Source organism: Apis laboriosa, unplaced genomic scaffold (genome assembly GCF_014066325.1).
Source record: "Apis laboriosa isolate Shangri-la unplaced genomic scaffold, ASM1406632v1 scaffold42_cov153, whole genome shotgun sequence".
Lineage (NCBI taxonomy): Eukaryota > Metazoa > Arthropoda > Insecta > Hymenoptera > Apidae > Apis > Apis laboriosa.
Window position 1 is genome coordinate 1,401,900 of NW_025223257.1, and position 19,229 is coordinate 1,421,128.

Consider the following 19,229-nt stretch of genomic DNA (forward strand, 5'->3'; position numbering starts at 1 on the left):
CCACGCCATGCACTTAACGACTTATCTTATCTTGGAATTAGGTCGCGGTTAGAACTCCTTTAACCCGGGACGGCAACGAATGCCAACGATATGCTTTTTCCTTCCCGATTGTTCCTACAAATGCACAAATTCGTCACGGTCGACGATTAAGTCGCCGTTTTGCATTCTTTCTCGCGTCGCGTTTTTCGAATTTTTCGAGAAAAATTATTATCAACGATTATTAACGTAAACGAGAAATTTAAGATGTAAGAGTGTCTTTTGAGAAAGAAGGAAAGATAGAAAGAACGCGTTGAATGATAAGCGATCGGAATAATTTATCGTTTGTGCAATTTTCTGATTCGTTGGTGGTCTCAAAAACAATTCGTACAACGGAACGACGTAATAGTAGTAGTAATAGTCACTGTCGCAATTAGCGTTGACTTCACGTTTTAAAATGTGAACGTTCCCCGTTCAGAGATAATGCAATCATTTCCACGAAGCGTCGCCTATATTAGCGGCTGTAATCTAGAAAATACGTACGTCGAGGTTTTTCTTCTTCTTTTTTTTTAAAGATTTCTCTCGCGGCGCGCTCGCGGCACTCGAAGTGTAAATCGAAGGACGAGATCGAAGAAGAACGGAGGGGAAGGAGAAGGAGTTAAGAAATTTCCAAACACACACCAACGGTATTTGTGGCCCCGTCAATTTTTATCCTCGGCCGTTAAGTCTTGTAATGCCAGCAAATAGACGCGAAGGCTCGAGCAAGCGGCCGAGCAAACGAGTTACAGCCGTGGGGCCTCTAAAAATAAATATGTTGTTTATTCACAAGTAAACCGGATGCCGTTGTTTGCTTTGGAGCAAATTGTTTTGTTAAGTTTTGCCGTGCGAGAGAGCGTGGCACCGTGTGTGTGGGTGCCGTGTCCTTGCAGATGAGAAGTGTGCGCGCGCGAGAGAAACGGTTTACCGGCAGGCGGGAGAACAAGAAAGAGTAAAAAGGAAGAAAGAAAATACACGTGAAGTCAACCATCGTCTCTCCTCCGTCCGCGCTTTTTCCGGTACGCTTTGCTCCTCCTGTTGCTAGATACCTCCAGCTGTACGCGGATTCCAACGCGAATAAGCGAATACAATTACGTACGATCGTTTCGCGATGATCGATGGTCGCCGAAATAAATAATCAAAATTGACAAGCTGATCGAAAATTCCACGTCCAGAACATCGATGCATCGATCGTAATGCGGAGGAAATGGTAAACGAGCCAAGCGCGAAAAGTGTTTTTACTATTGTTTGCAAAAGAAAAAAAAAAAAGAAAAAGAAAAGAAAAGAAAGAAAGTTGAAAGGGGCGTTTCAAATGCGAAAGAAAAGCGATAAAATCGTGCAAAGGCGCGAGTTACTGTTCTCAAGATCCCAAAAACACGGAGGAGAAGGCCGTGAGAGAGAGAGAGAGAGAGAGGGAAAAGAGGGGGGAAGGAAGAGACGGAAAGAGAGAAAGAAAGAAAGAGGGTGACGGGGGTGAAGAGGAAAAACAAGAGGTTGGAAAAACGGCGGTGGAAGAGTGGAGAGAACAACGGGTGGGCTCGTCTACGGGCCGGGCTAATTACAAAACACAATTAAAATGGTATCACGAAAACGCGCTAAGTAATATCGTTTCAACGAGGCGAGTTTAACCGGACACCCGGTACAGATTCGCAGATTAATGCCCTTTAATAAACAGACCCCCGTACACACCGGTGTACAACCGTGTTCCTCCCCGGACCTGCGTCGCCTTTTTCCATCCCTTTTGCCTCCCCCTCCCCTCCTCCTTTTTTTCCACGTTTAAAACCACGCGAAAACAAGGAAGAACAAAAGAAAGGAAGAACGCTTCACCTTCGCTCTTGAATGCATACCTACGCGCGTGAATGCATTTTCGTTGCTTTCTCCTCGCGTCACCGCGACTCGAGTATCGTGATTTAAGCTACGTACATAGCCGCGAGCTTATCTGAGTTTTCTCGCTGCTTTGCACACGGTGCAAAGCGTAACCAAATTTGGCGTAACCGAGGATCAAGAAAGATTCCTCTCCCGCACGAGGGGAGTAAAAAAAAGTTTGATTGGAATATGAATTAACGAGTTGTCCGGGCTCTCCTCGCGTGCACGCGAACGTTCCTCGACATTGTTTCTTTCTACTTTCACTTTTATAACGATTCCATTATGCGAGATTGTTTACGGCGACCTCGGCGTTTTCAGTGGACTCGTCGCGACTCGTGCTTTGGAATCGTAGCCGATTATTATTTTATTATTAGAGGCAAGATCGTTAATTTTCTATCAACGATTTGAAGAAATTCGTGAAAAGATCGGATACAAGTTTGAAAAGAATTCCTATTGCATTTGGCGAAGTTGAAGTTGAAGGAATACCAGTAAAACGATTAATTTCACCTGGATGGAGAGAAGAAACGAAGTTGAACGAGTTCAACTCATATTTCTCGTCATTAGTCAGGCTAAAATTATTCGTGATCGTTCACGTGCCGACAAAAACTTTTTCCCCAATTTCGACTTCGAATGTCGTCACGAAACACTTGATCAAACATCGTTTGCCGTGTATATAAATAATCATCATCGCGTAAACAAAATTAACACGCGTTCTCTCTTTGCGATTTCGAAAGTCGGGCTCGCGAAACGTGATCGATGTCCAGAAAAAAAAAACGAAGGAGATAATACTTTGAGAGAGCAAGTTCTTATAATTTCTACAAATTCGAAGAGACGACAACCAGTTAAAAGAGAAAAAGCGAGAGACGGAGCACGTCATTTCTTAATGGGAAAACAACGTGAACGCGCGAGGCGGGCTCTCATCTGTCAGCTGATTCTAAGAAACTGTGAACCTGACCAGTTCTCGAGAGGGCAACAGCATCTCCCAAGGCCGCACGGTATGAACACTACCGACTTGCTTGGTTTCGTAACCACCCAGGTTCCGATGACGAAAACTGATCTCTAATAGAGAGAAGCCCCCGGGGAGAGCCACCGTTTCTCCTATTCAAAAATTTAACAGACGTCGCTAAACGAGAGACAGCCACGTACTGTACGTACGTATTATCGTCATTATACGTTCTTCTCACCGAGAAGAGAGAGAGAGAGAGAGAGAGAGAGAGAGAGAGAGAGAGAAGAAAAGAGAGAGAGTAGAATTACAACGTAATTACCGGACGACTTTTTTCCACCGGGTTCGCACCGGGTATGCAAATTTGTATAATTCGCCGTACGATGATACGTTATTTAGGCTGACCTAAATGCTGAATTGCAAAAGGGGCGGACGACAGAGTAGAGTTTAGTGAATAACCCCTTCTACAGTCTAGGTAGTCCGGTAATCTCGCAGCTAATCTTGATTTAATCCTTGACACAAGCGCTTAAACGTTTCCACGACTAGAATTAAATAGCACTATTTAACACGGTGCTGCCACGGGATGGATTTACACGGGTGCGCCGTTACGTTCACCTTTGCACCGGCGGTGGAGACGGTCGCGGTGAAAAATATTAAAATATTAAAATAGAAAGGAAAGGAGGGGAAACCGTTGTTCCGTTAATATAATCCAGATGGAAAAATATTCGAATTTATAAAGCATCTAACTAAGATTCTATTCCCCGATTTAAAATCGGCGTTATTTCGTGAAGGGAGGGACGGAGGGCGAAGCGAGAGAGGAAGCGATCGTATTTAATTTTTATTACACGCGACCGTACGCGTGTCTTGGCCCTCCATCTTTGGATATACGAGACGGAAAAAGATGGCAGACCGTCTTGGATATACAACCGGGGACTGTAAACGCGGGCTATATGTAAATATAGCATGATACATTGGATACTCGCTTATAAACACCCCATTTTTATTCGGCGAGCGTTTCGCCACCCCGCGACCAGCCTCCCCCGAGCCCATTCACCCCCACGCCCTCTTAGATAGTCGTCTTCTCCCCTCCCCGCGAGAACGACGAGACCGCAACTTATTATTTTTGAATTTTTGCGCGACACCACGTGTCGGGAAAACCCTCCTCTCTCTATGAAAATTTCTCGCCAAATTGTTCGCGTATTTTTTCGCCAACAACATTTTGACAAAAAAGTTTCAAAAAGTAATATTAATACGTTACGAAAGACAGGTTGGGAAAGATGGGAACGATATCGATCAACCACGAGCGTTTATAGCCCTCGACGAGCGTCCTCTTCGTTTAAGGGAATTTCCGTTTGATCGGGCTTTCCCTTGCCGACGAAAAGGGTCCCCGCGCGATTTGCCTGATTTTCTCGCACGACCGCCTCTCCTGATCATCGCGCTAAACTCCACGATAAACGTACGTCGGCGTACCGTATATTTCGTAAACGAAGAACGAACGATAGAAACGGGAAAGATAAAAATTCGCGAGAAAAGAAAAATTTCTTGTCTCGATCGACGATCGTTATAATCGTGTGGTGGTGGTTAGAGAACTTATCAGAGATATCTTATGCGTCTGGTGTTGCTTCATCCTCCCGCCCGCGTCGTTGGAAGTCGACAACCCTTGGACTTGATATTCAAGAAGAATTCGACGGTATCCAATTGAATTTTCGGTCTGGTTTACAGGCTTGGGCGTCGAGGCGGGCCGTGATTGCCGTTGATTCGACCGCGACCTTTTTTCGCACGAATAATATTCACACGGGTCATCAGGCCTCTTCAAACACGGGAGGGGAAAAGAAAAACTTTCTTCCTTCTTAAAGATAAAAATCTTGGAATACTCGAAGCAATATAATCCGCGCAACTACCGGTTGAATTAATTTGACGGAATTAAAATGCTCGGGACGTTTTAAGCGAGCTTTGCTTAAGATTCGCGATCGTTAAAAGATACGCGTTTACTTGTTTATTATTTGCGATTCCGCATTCGTTGTTGGGATTCCAATCGGAAACCGAGGAATAACCGAGGATAATCCAGAAGATTCAACGTTGCAAATATTCGCATAACTTTTGCGCCGCACCCTGCGATTCGTAATTGGAAAAATTCGTAATACAACGTTATGCGCGTGTTTGTCAGTGATTGTGAAACACGGAAGGAGTGTTTACAATTATCGAATCGAATATACATGCACGAGGTTGCACGGGTGGGAAAAAATGATCGAGGTTGGAAAAGACGTTTCGATTCGCGATAAGATTAAACGCGATCGTTGCACAAATCACGATGATCTATCCAATGGGAAAATTCTCGCGACATAGCACGGTCGAGGTCACGTAGGCAACGTATATAACGAAACGGGGTGACGGAGAGAGAGAGAGAGAGAGAGAAAGAAAGAGTATAACCCGGGGAAACTGTGTATCTCCTTAGCAAAGTCGACGTAAAAATAATGGCGACGGGGCTTACGCGATTATTTATTATTTCATATACAGGGCCGAGTCGATAACGGGCGCGACGTTGCATTAGCATTTTTTTGTTGTTTAAAAATGAAATATACGGCCTGTTGTCGGCGAGAGACTCGCTCGGTCTAAAGTCGTCTCGCTCGAGGGGGGCTCCTGATCTCCAAATAAGTGGCTATACGCGTTCCGGAATACTAAGTCATGCACGGAAAAAAAAAAAAAAAAAAAGAAAACTCTTTCCATCGCGAGCGCACCAAAAGTATCGCGAAAAGCATCTCGAGGAAAACTTTTTCACAGAAAAATATGAAACGCGTGATACCTTTTTTATTCTTCCAAATAACGTTTTTTTATAACATCCTCCTATCTTACGCGTCTTAACCTGCATCTCTACCTGCGTACGTGGTAGAACGAAGACATGTAATTCCCATAAATAAAACTTCACTTTTAATAAAACAAAGAAACATCGTATCCAAACATCGCCCCTCTCCATCCATGTCTCCATCCAAGAATCCTTAACATCCCTCGATAAGTATAATAAATCTGGGAGGGAGGAAGAAAAAATTCACGCGCTAGTTAAACGTAATTCAATGACGCGTTTCGCGGAAGCAAATAGCGGGAAGAAGGCTTTCGGATCCTTTCAGCCGTGGCGTTGGTCGGTGCACGAAACGGTGTTATTATTTGGAGATCAGACCGAGGCGAATATCTAATTGTAGTAACGACCGCGATACGTAGCCGCGCCATCTGGCACGCCGTTCCCTCCCCGCCGATTTGAAACTGTCTCGGGCGAACGCGGCGCGGTATCCGTACGCGGCAGACAAAAGCTCTACCGACCCCCCGCTGCCTTCTCCCGGCCCGGGGTAAAATCTGTGAGGTACACAATCGCTTTCGTCGCTCCTAAACTGTACCAATTACAAACACTGGCGGCTTCTCCATCCCCGATGTTAACTAAACACTAAATACTAACGACACACATCCACACCGTCGCCGCCGCCGCCGCCAAACGGCGCGGCCTAAACGTTTATCCTCCTCGATCCCTCTTTCCTCCGCCCCCCTCCCTCGTCGCGTCTCTTCTTCTCCCTGCGACCGGCCAACGTTTAACTCGATCTTGCATCGCTCGTTGATTACTCGTTTACCGACCACGATTCATACACCCTGCGCGCGTACCCCGCTACGGAATTCATTAACCCTACCAACGTATCAACGCTCGTTACTCGGCTGCCTGCGGAGCCTTGCCGATTTTCTTGCTTCTCAAAGCGACGCTGCTACTATTAATGGTCAACGAATTGGCATTCGAGGGGGGATCACGGGGGACATGTTTGAATTTAAAGTCCATTCGATCGAGAGGATTCTTGGCAAAAATTATTACACGCATTATTTCTCGGGTATAAATATTTAGATATCCTGTACAAATAAGAAAAAGCTCGATACACGGAATTAATCGGTTAAAATATTCTCATCCCCCGAGAAGGTGTATCCCCCGAACGATGATAGCACTCGAACGAATCCTTATCCGAGTATTTACATACGGACGGACTTCTCGGCCGGAGCTCCATCGGATTTTGGGCTCGGGTTCGCTCGCTCCTCGAATCCTCTAATTAAATCGACGAGGCAACGGACCGTCCCCGCCTCCGCCCGCTCTATCTCCAAAGCCGCGTTAATTAATTTTCAACCGGTGTTTACTCGCGACACCGTGCAAGAAACAGTTTTTGTTGCCGCGGAGGAGTACGCTGCGCGAAGGAAGGAACCGGCGAAACACGTTAACGGCGAACAGTGAATTGCAAGATTCCGTGTTTATTGCATTTAACGGATGGCATTGGCCGGCCGCATGCAACTCGGGTATACTAAGCGGTTACGTATATACCTATAGGCCGTATAGCGGTATACGTAAGTACGTACACTTGCCTCCAAAAATATTGCACTCGAGTCGAGCGAGTCGCTGCTCGATTCGAGAAAACGTCACGCGAACGAAGATCGTCGAGATGGTTTGAGAAAAGTTGGACGAAAGCTCGACGATAATCGATTCGTTAATCATACTTTTCTTCTTTTTTTTTTCTTTTTTTATTTCGTACGATCGACTCGATATCGTTCGAGGATAATTTACACTACAGGTTTATCGATACCGAGATTGCGTCCTAAGACTTCTTTTTTTTTTTTCGAAGATGATCATTCCGAGACAAACATTTTGCGAAAGAGTGTACCAGTTGAAATAACTATGCACACGATACGCTTGAGCCCTGCTCGTGGCCCTCGAGCTCGTCCGCCACACCCTCCCATTTCTAGTATTAAATCTGACCCGATGCAACCCCCACGTTATGCTTTATAGTCTGTGCACCCTGTACAGTGCACGTGTACATACCTACGCTAGAAGATGGAACGCGGCCATTCGATATCGTGCAAAATTTACCGTGTAATTCGCCTAAACGCCACGGACATCGGCCACACACGCACATACACACACACACACACACACACACACACACACGCGCGCGCGCGTATACGTACACCTATACCACCCTACGCCCGTGCACCTTCATTTGCATATTCCGTACGTTGTGTCGATAACTTAAGAGCGAAACGCCACTACCAAGAAACCGATCTTTATTTCCACTCCGATATACAATCCTCGGCGGCGAGTGAATGGGAAGCCCGTATCGCATCCTTCGATGGACACGTATGCGTTTAACCGTGGAACATGGAGACTAATGTAACGAGCGGGGAAAGGGAGGGACGAAGGAGTGACCGAATGAGACGGAGGAGAGAAAAATCCCAAGCATTCTATATGGAGGAATTTACGAGGCGGCGACCGCAACCACTTCCCCTTTGCGCGAGTGCAACTTCGCCCCTCGATTCCGCAACTCCTCCTTCCGCGCATCTCGGTCCGCTGTTTTACTTATTCGCCCGGTGGCAACCGGTCACCCAAGATACTTTGTATATAAATTTTGGTCACCGGCCAGGCCACCTCTCGCCCGTTTCTCAGCCTCTGGTAATTTAGTTGCGTTGCGGTTTTCAACGTTCCGCCAGGATCCTGGGTCAGGGAACGGGTGTTCCGCCTCTTTCCACGTTCCGTGACTCGCGTTAAGACGACGCGAGTTATCAAATTTCTAACGCGTTAGGGTGACAGGGTGAAACAGTTCAGTTTCGACAAACGATTGTATATACGAAAGATAATATTTAAAAACTCGACTAGAAAGTGGAAAGAAGGCTCTTTTGAAAGAGGCGAGGCCTGACAGCAAGCCTCGAAACAAAGAAGAAGAAAAAGGAAGAAAAGAAATTAGGATCGAGGTATTTTCCCTTCAACCCCATCCCAAGGGTCGTCGTCCACGCTAATCGAACTCTGGCTCGAAAATAATAGCAGCCCTTTCTTCATCGAGGAACCATATAACGTGAATCTCGCAAGTGGAAGCGAGGCCCTGTCCCGACTACTGCCTCATTACCCGCTTTTAATGAAACTCTTTTCTCGGGGCAGGCCTCGGCTAAGCACCGTTGCCAAACCTCGTTTAGGCGATAGGGATCAGCACGCGGCCAAGCAACCAAGCAACCAAGAAAACTTAACGGGCGAGTAGCTCGGGACCGACCGGTCGAAGCTTGAAAGCGTGGAGGGAAGGGTGGCTCTCCGTCTCGACGTGGTTTCGTTTCGTTCTCTCCTATGGACAAGTTCCGACAAGCTCCAACTTCTTGCCAAGTTTGCCAAGTAACGAAAGGCGAACGTCTCTCTTTTCGCGGCGCGGCGAACAACGAAAGCGAACACGAAATCGACGTGCAAGCATGGGGGTGGAAGCATGAGGAGAGAGTTTCGTTACGAGAGAGAGAGAGAGAGAGGAAGGTTTAACGCGTGGAAGGAAAACGATTTCTCGCACGAACCGCGCGCGCACGCTTCTCTCTTTCGCTCTCTTTCGCCCATTCTTCCCCCTTCTTCTTAGATCGTTCGCGGGGGCGGTCCACCGCCGATATATCCCCGGCTTGCTCCTTCCAGCTCGAGCCGCCACGCTTCAGCTTCGCTTGCCGACCGAGGCTACAACCCTTGGCAAATAAAGGGGGATGGACGCCGCTTTGAACCAAGTTTCGCCAATTATTATGATCCGCGCCTATAACCATGGGCCACCGCAAGCCGACGCCAAGCCACGACACGACCCGTGCTTTGCACTTGCGTGCAGCTTGCGAGACGCAAGCGTGCTCCGTTGCCCGAGTATTCCGCGTCCCTTGCGGCCACGAATCGATGATCGGGAGGGTAAGATGCTCGCCTTAGCCTCGTGGGGGTATTCCTCGGTGAATTATGATTATAAATTCTTAGGAGGAGCGCCAAGGTCTGGTTTGAATCGCGACTTCGTCGAAGGAATGACGTGTAACGTTGGAGCTCATTTGAGTTTGCATTTAGATCCTCTATATTTAGTTTCCCAGCCCAACCTGGCCTACGTTGCGTCAAGTGGAATCGATTATTGAAATGACAAATACGAGGAAGCGTCGACGCTCGAGTGTTAAGAACAGAAGTATTAAGATAGATCCGGAACGAGAACTTTCTGAATTTCAATTATTAAAATCGTTTCGAACTTTTTTTTTTAAATTTAAATTTGATGCAAGGTTGAAAACGTTAATTAAAAAAATCAATTCTCGATCGAGGTTCACAGAAACAATCGATAATTACGATAAAATTCGTGTGAAACCGAATCGGTTAGGGTAAGATAATGCTGTGTCTGAGAGAACGGCAGAGAGATAGATACTCGCTTATTAAGCCTTCAACGAGGCTGTACACGCGACGTTCTTCATTGAGTAACAGGCGTCGTGTTCACAGTGATCTCGTTTGGCGAGATGTTGAGGACCAAACGAAATGCAACATTACGGTTTTTGCCTGCCCGTCCTCGTTGTCATAGGAGAACGATAAGCGCGACAAATCAAGAATTTGCATTCCGACACCTACGTGCACGTTTTGCAGGCTTATTTACATTTTAAGACACGTTGCCGCGGTCGGAATATTAATTTCTCCCGGCATATAATACACGCTCCACCATACGAAGATGGCATGCTTGATGAAGCGCGTGAATTAATCACCTGGATGTTCCATTTTCCACGGGTTATCGCGAAAATTATACCCGAATCTTTCGACTTTACGCGATTAATGCCAATTTCGCGTCAACTATCCTTTCGATACGTCATTTCCGTCAAGGAAATTTATAAGAATCCGTGTTGGTTATCCTGTTGTCAACACATATTCGATTTCCATTTGTAACTAAGAAAATTTGTCTCGTTATTATTTTCGTATTTTTTCCCAGATTTGTCGGTCGATTTATCGGTCGCTCTTGCTCAACGAATGCAAAGATGATGAAGGAGTCAAGGATGATGGATCGATGTTACGTCTCCAATTTTTTTTTAAACGAGAGTTCCAAATATGTACAAGGATTTCACCTGTCGGATTAACTCGAAACGGAAACTCGGTGTACCGTAATGCATTAGCTGCATTAGAAATGCAATAAACGGCGAGGCAACGATACGGCACGTTAGTTGGAGAATACAACAAAAACACACACAGCGAAGGCGTGCAGACGTGGGTGCGGCGTTTGCCGATGATTCACATGGCTTGCACCGTTATTACACGCGCTCTTTGCGGGAGACACGACAAACTCTGGTCGAACTCTTTCTATTCCCGAATAGAAGAAGGGATCTCGAATAGAATCTCTCGGGGAAAAATTCCTCTCGATGGTTCGTTCATCGGGAGGGATATGTAGAACGGAACATATTTCGAAACAGTTGTGAACGAGTCATCCCGATCCATAGAACAGTGATAATTGCACGCTTGTAACTGGAATATCCATTTGAATATCATCGCGCCGTTTTATGTTCTATTCTTCTTTGCGAACGATCGTAGCGGAAAAATAATTCTTGGCCATAAATCTTCGAAGAGCATGACGCGTGCAACAACATAATGTTCATAAATAATTCATAACGCAACATTCGCGCGCAGCATTGTTCGCGATCTTTGATTGCTCGACCGTATAGAAAATCGCGACCTTAAATCATCTAATGAATCTGCCGTGCTACATATCCTCCATTTAACGCGATTCTTTTAAAAACAAAACAAAAATGTACGCGACTCTTGACTAATATTTAAAAAAATATTAATTTCCGGCACGAGACCGAGAACTTTAAAGTTAACGAATCCTTTAAAGTTTAAAAGAAATACCGGAACATGTCCGCATTGACGCGTTTTCAAGCGCGCCACGAACATGTCGGAGGGACACAATGGGCACAGGAATATCGAGAAATCTCGATTCGATTGCGCGAGCATATATCCCTGTACACGCGCCTGTACACCTTTCCCAGTGGAGAGTTATACCGGAAGCAAGATGCACCCTGACTGCGGCAAAGCCTTGGAATTAGTTCCTCCTTCTCGAGTGGGCTGCCCGGCCGGGGGTGGGTGAGTTAGGGTGGGTATAAGTGCAGAACCAGCCCTCACGGACGGTCTACATCGCGGAAGGAGGCCTACCGTTGATGACAAAATAGCGTGATTACGGGCCATCAAATAAACACTAGACTTACCGTTATTCTGCGCCACTAGCTCCTTCGAGCTCCCCTCATCACCCCCTCGGCTCGACCACGATGCCAACAACCCCACACTACCACACTAGTCTGCCCGCCACACCGCTGAACAAATACTGACCTCCTCCTCCTCCTCCTCCTCCTTTTCCCTCTGCTTGCTTCGACCAGCGGTTTAAAAGTATCGCCGCGCTCGATTGATAGATCTTGAACGAGAAGGTGGAAATTAGGCCGCCGATCGCGAGCCGGGAAAATCGGAATCGTTGTCGATAAAAGGCGCCGTAATCCGAGTCCCGTTTCTTACTCCGCTCTTCCAAAGGAAATTCCTTTGAAATGTGATATCGACTTGCAAAGAGAACATTGTAGAAATTGTATATATGTTTTGGACGGAACACGTGACGTTCAAGGAACGAAGACGGAGCGAGGAGGAAAGGAAGAGGAGGAATGAAAGAGGAAAGGAAAGGGAGAACGTCTTGCGCGATTTAATTTTTTTTCCTTTCTTTCTTTTTTCTCCTTTAATTGGCTAATCACGAAATTATCAGCCCCATAAAGCTCGAAGAGGCGCCAACCCTTCGCAACCCTTCGCGCAAACGTTCGGACGGCGTTCAAGCGCCGCGGTGCCAGGGCGTTCTTAATTGCAAATTGGTGAAATAATTGAAACAACTGTCGTAAAAATAGTTGAAAAGTCGTAATTCGGTCGTAAAGGCTGAAAACCGCAACGCACCGCCATTACCCTCCTCTTCCCCCCTTTTACGCGGCGGTTACTCGGAGGAAAGGGGTTGGTTGCGGCGTCGAGGGCGCCGGAACAGTTTTGTCGGATTTTCCAAGGGGTCCGATCTTCCTCCCGGATAAGCCTCACGATTCCCGCGGGATGAAATTGCACGGCCGACGTCTAATTGCGAAAATAAAATTGCGGGTATAAAGCAGCGCGACCAATTCCGATTTTGTTTTGTATTTATAGGGGAATATAGGTGGATGAATATTGGACGAAAGAAACGTGGTATTTTTAAACGAGCGGGACGTACGTGGACAATTTTTAGACGAGTCGATAGTGTGTCAAGACACGATTAAATCGTCAGGCGAGAGGTAAGGTAAGAAAAAAAAAGCAACAAAACTGTGCCAAATTGAGGTTACACGGGGAGGTTCACGGGCTGTCCATGCAAAATTTATCGCTTCATTTACATGTTACCGGCCGGCTCGTGCCTTCCACTAATACCTTTCGCGATCGATGAATTATTCATAAAATGCTACCTCTTCTTCGCCGGTGTTTTGACTTATTGTTAGCCTTTCTCGGTATGTTGCAAACGATCCTTGATGCCCGCATAAAAATCGCCTCTGGGTTTTCTTCTTTTGTCAATAAAACGGCCATGAATATCCGTATTCCAAGGAAAAGTGGCTAGGCGCACCCTGTTGCCTTCTCCTCCTCCTCCTCCTCCTCCTTCTCAACCCACCCTGGCGCCCGTCCAAAACTCGGCCGAGTCGGCTGAACGGAAAAACCATTTCGAATATAAAATTTCGATTTTTAACGTTCCGATCTTCCCTTCCGCGTAATCCCTTCCCCGAGAGGAAGCACATCAACGGGCCCATACATCACACTATTGCCCGTCATTCCCCTCCATCGTCCGAGCAGTCGAATGTATCAATCTTATCCCGTGTTTTGCATACCATCCCGAAACACTCACTCCCCCCATTATTCTCCTCGCAAGGTTACATTATTGGGAAAATCCTTCTGATCGAGGAGCGAACACGCGAAGATCGACCATCTCGTATCGATTACGTTGAACACGATCAACATCGCGATGCCCCTCTCTCTCTCTCTCTCTCTCTCTCTCTCTCTCTCTCTCTCCTCTTCCTCTCCTCCCCCCGGTATCTCTAATATCCCCACACACCCTCCCCCTCTCCCGTCTCTCCTTCAATCTCCAACTTCTTCATCCACCCGACCCCTGCTGCCTTTTCCACCAGACCAGACCTCGGCCTCTCCCCTCCTCAGCCACCACCAGCCTCTCGGTTCTCCACCTCCTTCGCCCCGCAAGGCAGAAAATCTGAGAGCGAGATAATTACGGTTGGAAGCGCGGATATTATTTAACCAACATTTCGCTGCACAGACCGAGGGAGTGGATGAGCAGAAGAGGGCCAAGAGGCAGCGGAGGAGGAGGGCTGCTGGTCGGAAGGGTAGCTGCGGAGGAGCTCGAGGGTGTTCTTACACGAACAGCCCAATCAAATATAACGGGGCGCCGGTGTAACGCCGGCTAATATCGCGCGGGAACCTCTCCTTCCATGTTTTCCAATCTTTTCGTCGTTTTATATCGCGATAGAAAAACATTGGGCCGCGCGTATTTCGCCCCCAGGCCCCCTCCTCCCCCCCCTCTCTACACCATAGATATAATATTTTACTTTCCGCGGTAGAGACGCGACCGAGAGAGAATCTAATCCAACTGGTCGGTTATTTCACACACACACACATATACACACACAGGTTTCTTGGGAGGAAGACGGCTCGCGGAATTATCCGTGCACGCTATATGCGAACGTTGACAGAAGTGAGGAGGGAAGAGGAGACACGAATTTTCTCTATTCTATCACCCGTTAATTCTAGTTGAATATTCAAGTTGAACATACTTGTCAAGAGATTGAACAAAATCACCTGGCTGCAAATACAATCTTCCTGCCCGCGCTGTTTCGACTCGAATGGCTTCATCGCAGTTTAATAACTGCGTAGTTAAGAACACGTAGAGAAGAAACGGTCCGTCTCGTATCAGTAGATCGATGTGTTTTGTTCTTGCGTGTTTTGTTGGAGCGAAGAGCGAGAAACTGATATTCGTCCCGGTGAAATTATCGGATTATCGCTGATGTCGGAACACGATCGAACGGAACGAGTGTTCTCGAACTCTCTGCCTCGAAGCTCAATGACTCATAAATTTCTGGCGAAAAATTCTCGACTTCCTAAATATTCCCCCCCCCCCTCCCTCCCCTCCAATGTTATGAAAGGACGCCAGCTGACAGACGTGTCTCGACGGCGTTTCGACGTTTCGCAATCCCCGGTCCAATTACAAGGCTCCCCGGATTTCGGAAGGCTCCGCGCGATTCATCCTCTCCCCTCTCCTCTCCTCCTCCTCCTCCTCCTCTCCTTCCTTCCTTCGCCAACCTCGTTCTCCTTCCTTTCAACTCTTACGCAGCCACCCTTTCTCCACCGTTAATGAACCGATGGAGAGAAAGGGAGAAAGGATGGTGGAACAGAGAGAATCTAAACTTCGCCCTGTGCCCGGCCACTTTCTTTCTCTTTCTCTCTCTCACTCGTGCGCGCGCGCGCGTTTTCTCTTCCTCTTTTTCTGTTTTTTCCCCCCCTTCCCTTTTCTTTTTCTTTTTTCCTCCCCCCCCCCTCCACACAACGCAGATTTCTCGCCACAATCGGAGAAGTGAACCGAAACTTTCGATTCCCGAAATCAATGGCATTATTATTATTATTACCAGTTTACTCTTTTTATTGTCCGAGACAATGAGGAACAGAGAGAAAAAGAGAGGGAGGGGGAGAATCGGACATTTATTATATTCGGAAAATTGGTAATTGGTCTCGCGAGTTCGACGAGTGAGAGGGGTGAAACGAGTGAGGGACGAAGGGAGGGAAAAAAGGAAATAAGAAAAAGAAAAAAAGAAAGAGAAACAAAAAAAAATAACCACGAGGAAGGAGAAGAAAGAAGGGGGAACGACTAAACCGGGAACGTCGTTAGCCGGCCAACGATTGAATCGCGATAAAAAATAAATAGACCGAGAAAACCGGGGAGGGGAAGAGGGAAGGGGGTCGAGAGGCGCGTGAACGCGCGTACACAGGGGAAAAAAAGAAAAAAGAAAAAAATAAAGAGAGAAAATATCGCGACGTTCGAAAACGGAATTTAACGAAACGGAAAGAATCGAATGAAATCTCGCGATATTACGCGTCCACGAGAGAACCCATAGGAACGCGTAACATCGAACCCGTTCCATCCTGCACCTTCGCGCGATCGATTTTAGCTAATTGCAAAGCGTCGGTATGCGGCCACGGGAGAAGGGTAGGAGGGAGGGGGGGAGGCGAGAGGGTATGGAGAGAGTGGGAAGAGAGACGAGAAGTGGTTGAAAAGGTGCCGGTTAGCTAGTCGATAGGGGTTGGCCAATGGTACGGGAAATATGCAAAGTGTTTACGATCGCGCAACATGCTGCCAGTCCACCTTTTTTTCCCCCTATTTTTCCCCACCCCTCGAGATGTGGGGATGCGGCGAAGCTTGGAAGGAAGTACGGTCGGCTCGCCACTCGTGATATTAATGTACAAAAGCTCGAATCCCAATTCACGCCACACACGCTCCCAGAATTTTCGAGCGGCTCTTCTCCTCTCTCTTCCTCTCTCTCTCCCTCTCTCTCTCTCTTCGTTCTCTCTCGACGGTACTCGACAACGGAGAAAGCTTCTCCTCGGGATACGGGAGAGAGAGCTTTTCGGATTAATAAAGGTAGCGAGGCTCGGCTTGAACGCGGAAGGCGTTCAAGCATGAAAAAGCTCGTACCGCGGGATGTTTCGGAAAGACGCGTTTCTACGGAAAGATGTTACGAAAATCTGGTCTGGTCGGCGAGCTTAACGTTAACAACGTTAACAATTCGGACTGTCGAATATATATGTATATATATATATAAAACGCGGTGTGGAAAATTGCGAGAGATTTTCCTTTTTTTTTTTTCCTTTTCGAAAAAGATTCGCGGGGGATGACGGGGGGCGAGCGACGAGGTTACGCGAGAACGATGCGCTTTGAAAAAACAGGAGTGACGATTGAGATAAAAAAAGCCGCGGCTCTTTGTGGCTCTCTCGTTTCTCGCTGGGTCCGCTTATAAAAACGCAATTTCCTTGTAACAATATAGCATAATAAATGACACGGGGGGGGGGGAGGTTGCCTTCTCGGGGGTTAAAGAGGCCACTTTTACTCGGCGCGGACCAAGCAGCGGCAACCTCCGATTCGCCATTACACTTTGTAATGTACTTACGTAACTTGTGTTTATACACCAACTTTTCCCTCCCTCTCGCTTCCTACGCCCCATTTCAACCCTTGTCCCGCGGCGTTTTGCCCCAATATCATTTTTAATGTCTGAAAATTATCCTCCTCCTGGTCCCCTCCCTCCTCTCTTTTCTCTCTCTCTCTCTCTCACTCTCTCTCTCTCTCTCTATTTCTCCTCCCTTCTTCGCCGCCTTCATCCCTCTCCTTCACCGTTTTCTCCGAGAAAAACATCTTCGCGACGTAGAGTCGAGAAACTTTGGATCCCTTTCGCGAAACTACTCTTATTAAACAGCGTTTTCAACGCGAACGTTTAACCGGCGGCCGCGAACTCTCGGATGAAACAGCGGCCATAAAAATTGGTGGCACGGACTTCTCGAATTCCATGATAAAGCCAAAGGGGGAAAGTTTGATGGCCGCGAGGGGTGAGGATTATGCGAAACATCTGTTCCGCGATCGACGAGAAGTCGACGAAGGAACAACATGCTGGAAAACGTTGTCACGCGTCGACTTGTAACTCGGCGAAAACGATTCGTGCTACGAAGAATCGTGATGGTTGGAAAAGAAAAAAAAAAGAAAGGGAGGGGGAGAAGGAAAGAAGAAAAACAAGAAGAAGAAGAAAAAAGAAAACAGGAACGACAATAACGGAGACGACGCGCGACGACGATACTCGCGAAACGAGGAAAATAAAGGTGGACGGAGGAGGACGAAGGTTTGTGATAAAAAATCCCTTGGCCGGTTGGATATAATATAAAATAGGGGGAATAAGAGAAAGATAGGGAAAAAGAGCTCGTTGTCACGGGAAATTAATTTTTTAAATAATTTCTGACAAGCTCATAACAATGCGTGGAGCTCTCTCTCTCTCTCTCCCTCTCTCCCTCTCCATCTCTCTCTCTCTCTCTCTCGCTCTCGCTCTCGGCTTTCGAGACTGCTCCGCAGCCCCGACGGGGGTGAAAAGAGCTCAAAGCACACTCCGGGCGATGCAATTACGATACCTCGACGAACTTCATCAAGTCGGCTGTTGCATTTTTCGTTTTTTAGGTCAATACGACATTTTACAAAGGGCGCAGTTACCCCGGGTTCGGACGGTAACGATGGGGATGAGGAGGAGGCCGCCCAGAACGCGGAGGCGAGTGGGTTCAATGCAACTGCATTGAAAACAAGCCAGCACGGCGCAGCACGGCGCATCGAAGCCCCTGGGCGCTTATAATCGTTATGTTTAGTCGCCTTGTGTTCCTGCATTTTCCGCGGTATTTACACTTGGCTGAAATCTCATGAAAAAATGATAGAATAAACACCGGCCTCGACCATCCCCCGGAAATAGGATATCTCGATATTTATTCTGCGCTTTGTGTCGTACCCCTATTTATAATGAACGCCGTTTACCAATACAATGGTATTGGGAACCGAATCCTCTCCCCTCCTCCGCCCTTCCTCCCCCTCTAGCCGGCCCATCCTTTGTCGAAAAGCTAATCGGCCGTTTTCCAACGATTCGTCCTGATCCTCCCCATTCCTCGCCACCACCGACCACCACTACCACCGCCACAACCACCACCACCACCACCACCACCACCATCGTCTCTCTCTTCGTTTTAATTCCGTGATCGAACACGCGTGATCCGTAAAAATGTCTAAATAGAAGGTTGCAATTGCTGAACGGGCGAAATTAATTGGTGGTGACCGTGCCACCTGACACTTTATCGTAAAGCGATTTTATTTGCTGTTTCGCTATCCGAACAAAAGACGATTATTACAAAGATTTCCTTTCCTTCCTTTTTCGAATATACAAAGTGCTCGAATAACCCGTAATTCAAACCCTCCCCATTGTGTTTTTAGTACATTCCAAATGAAATTGTCACCAATTGTAAAGGAACTGATAACGTAACCAGCATTTTTTTTCCACCCCGATTCCACGCCCCCCCGCTCTTAAGCGGGCACACACTCGACCGATGTTTATTCCGTGCAGACCATTCAACGACACGTACGATATTTGCTAGGAGTTGAACGGCAAACTAAACGGGAATACGAGGTGGTCGGTCGGTGTCCTGTTGCGAGTAGTAAAGTGACAACCTTCGCCTCTTTCCAGGAAGCATAAGCTATCTCGCTGGCCTGTCGCTTTTGCCTGCAAATGTATTTTCATTGTCCTTTTATCCCCCTTTTCGATCGCCGCCGCCGCCGCCGCCGCCACGAGAAAGCGAGAAAAAGAGAGGCAGAGAGAGAGAGAGAGAGAGAGAGGGAGAGAGAGAGAGAGAGAGAGAGAGAGAGAGAAAGAGAGAGAGAAGGAGGGAGGATGGAGGAGGTAAAGAGATACGTCTACCCGCGCGATTTCACCGCGCGTTTGATTGTTTTTCCAATGAATGAGACGAAATTATAAATAGATACCC

At 47.2% G+C, this 19,229-nt stretch overlaps 1 protein-coding gene across 21 annotated transcripts in view; it reads right to left on the minus strand.

The window, feature by feature from the left end:
* Nucleotides 1-19,229, minus strand: part of LOC122716153 (forkhead box protein P1-like) — a 196,545-nt gene that overhangs the window by 111,567 nt on the left and 65,749 nt on the right. Inside the window, exon 1 of one of the 21 annotated variants that reach the window (XM_043938973.1) lies at nt 11,837-11,856. The exons of 19 other annotated variants lie outside the window; for them this stretch is intronic. The gene's annotated coding sequence lies outside the window, so the exon portion shown is untranslated. Of the gene's footprint in view, nt 1-657; nt 723-11,836; nt 11,857-19,229 lie in introns of those variants that run through there. One more of the 21 variants, XM_043938972.1, reaches the window with a different exon arrangement.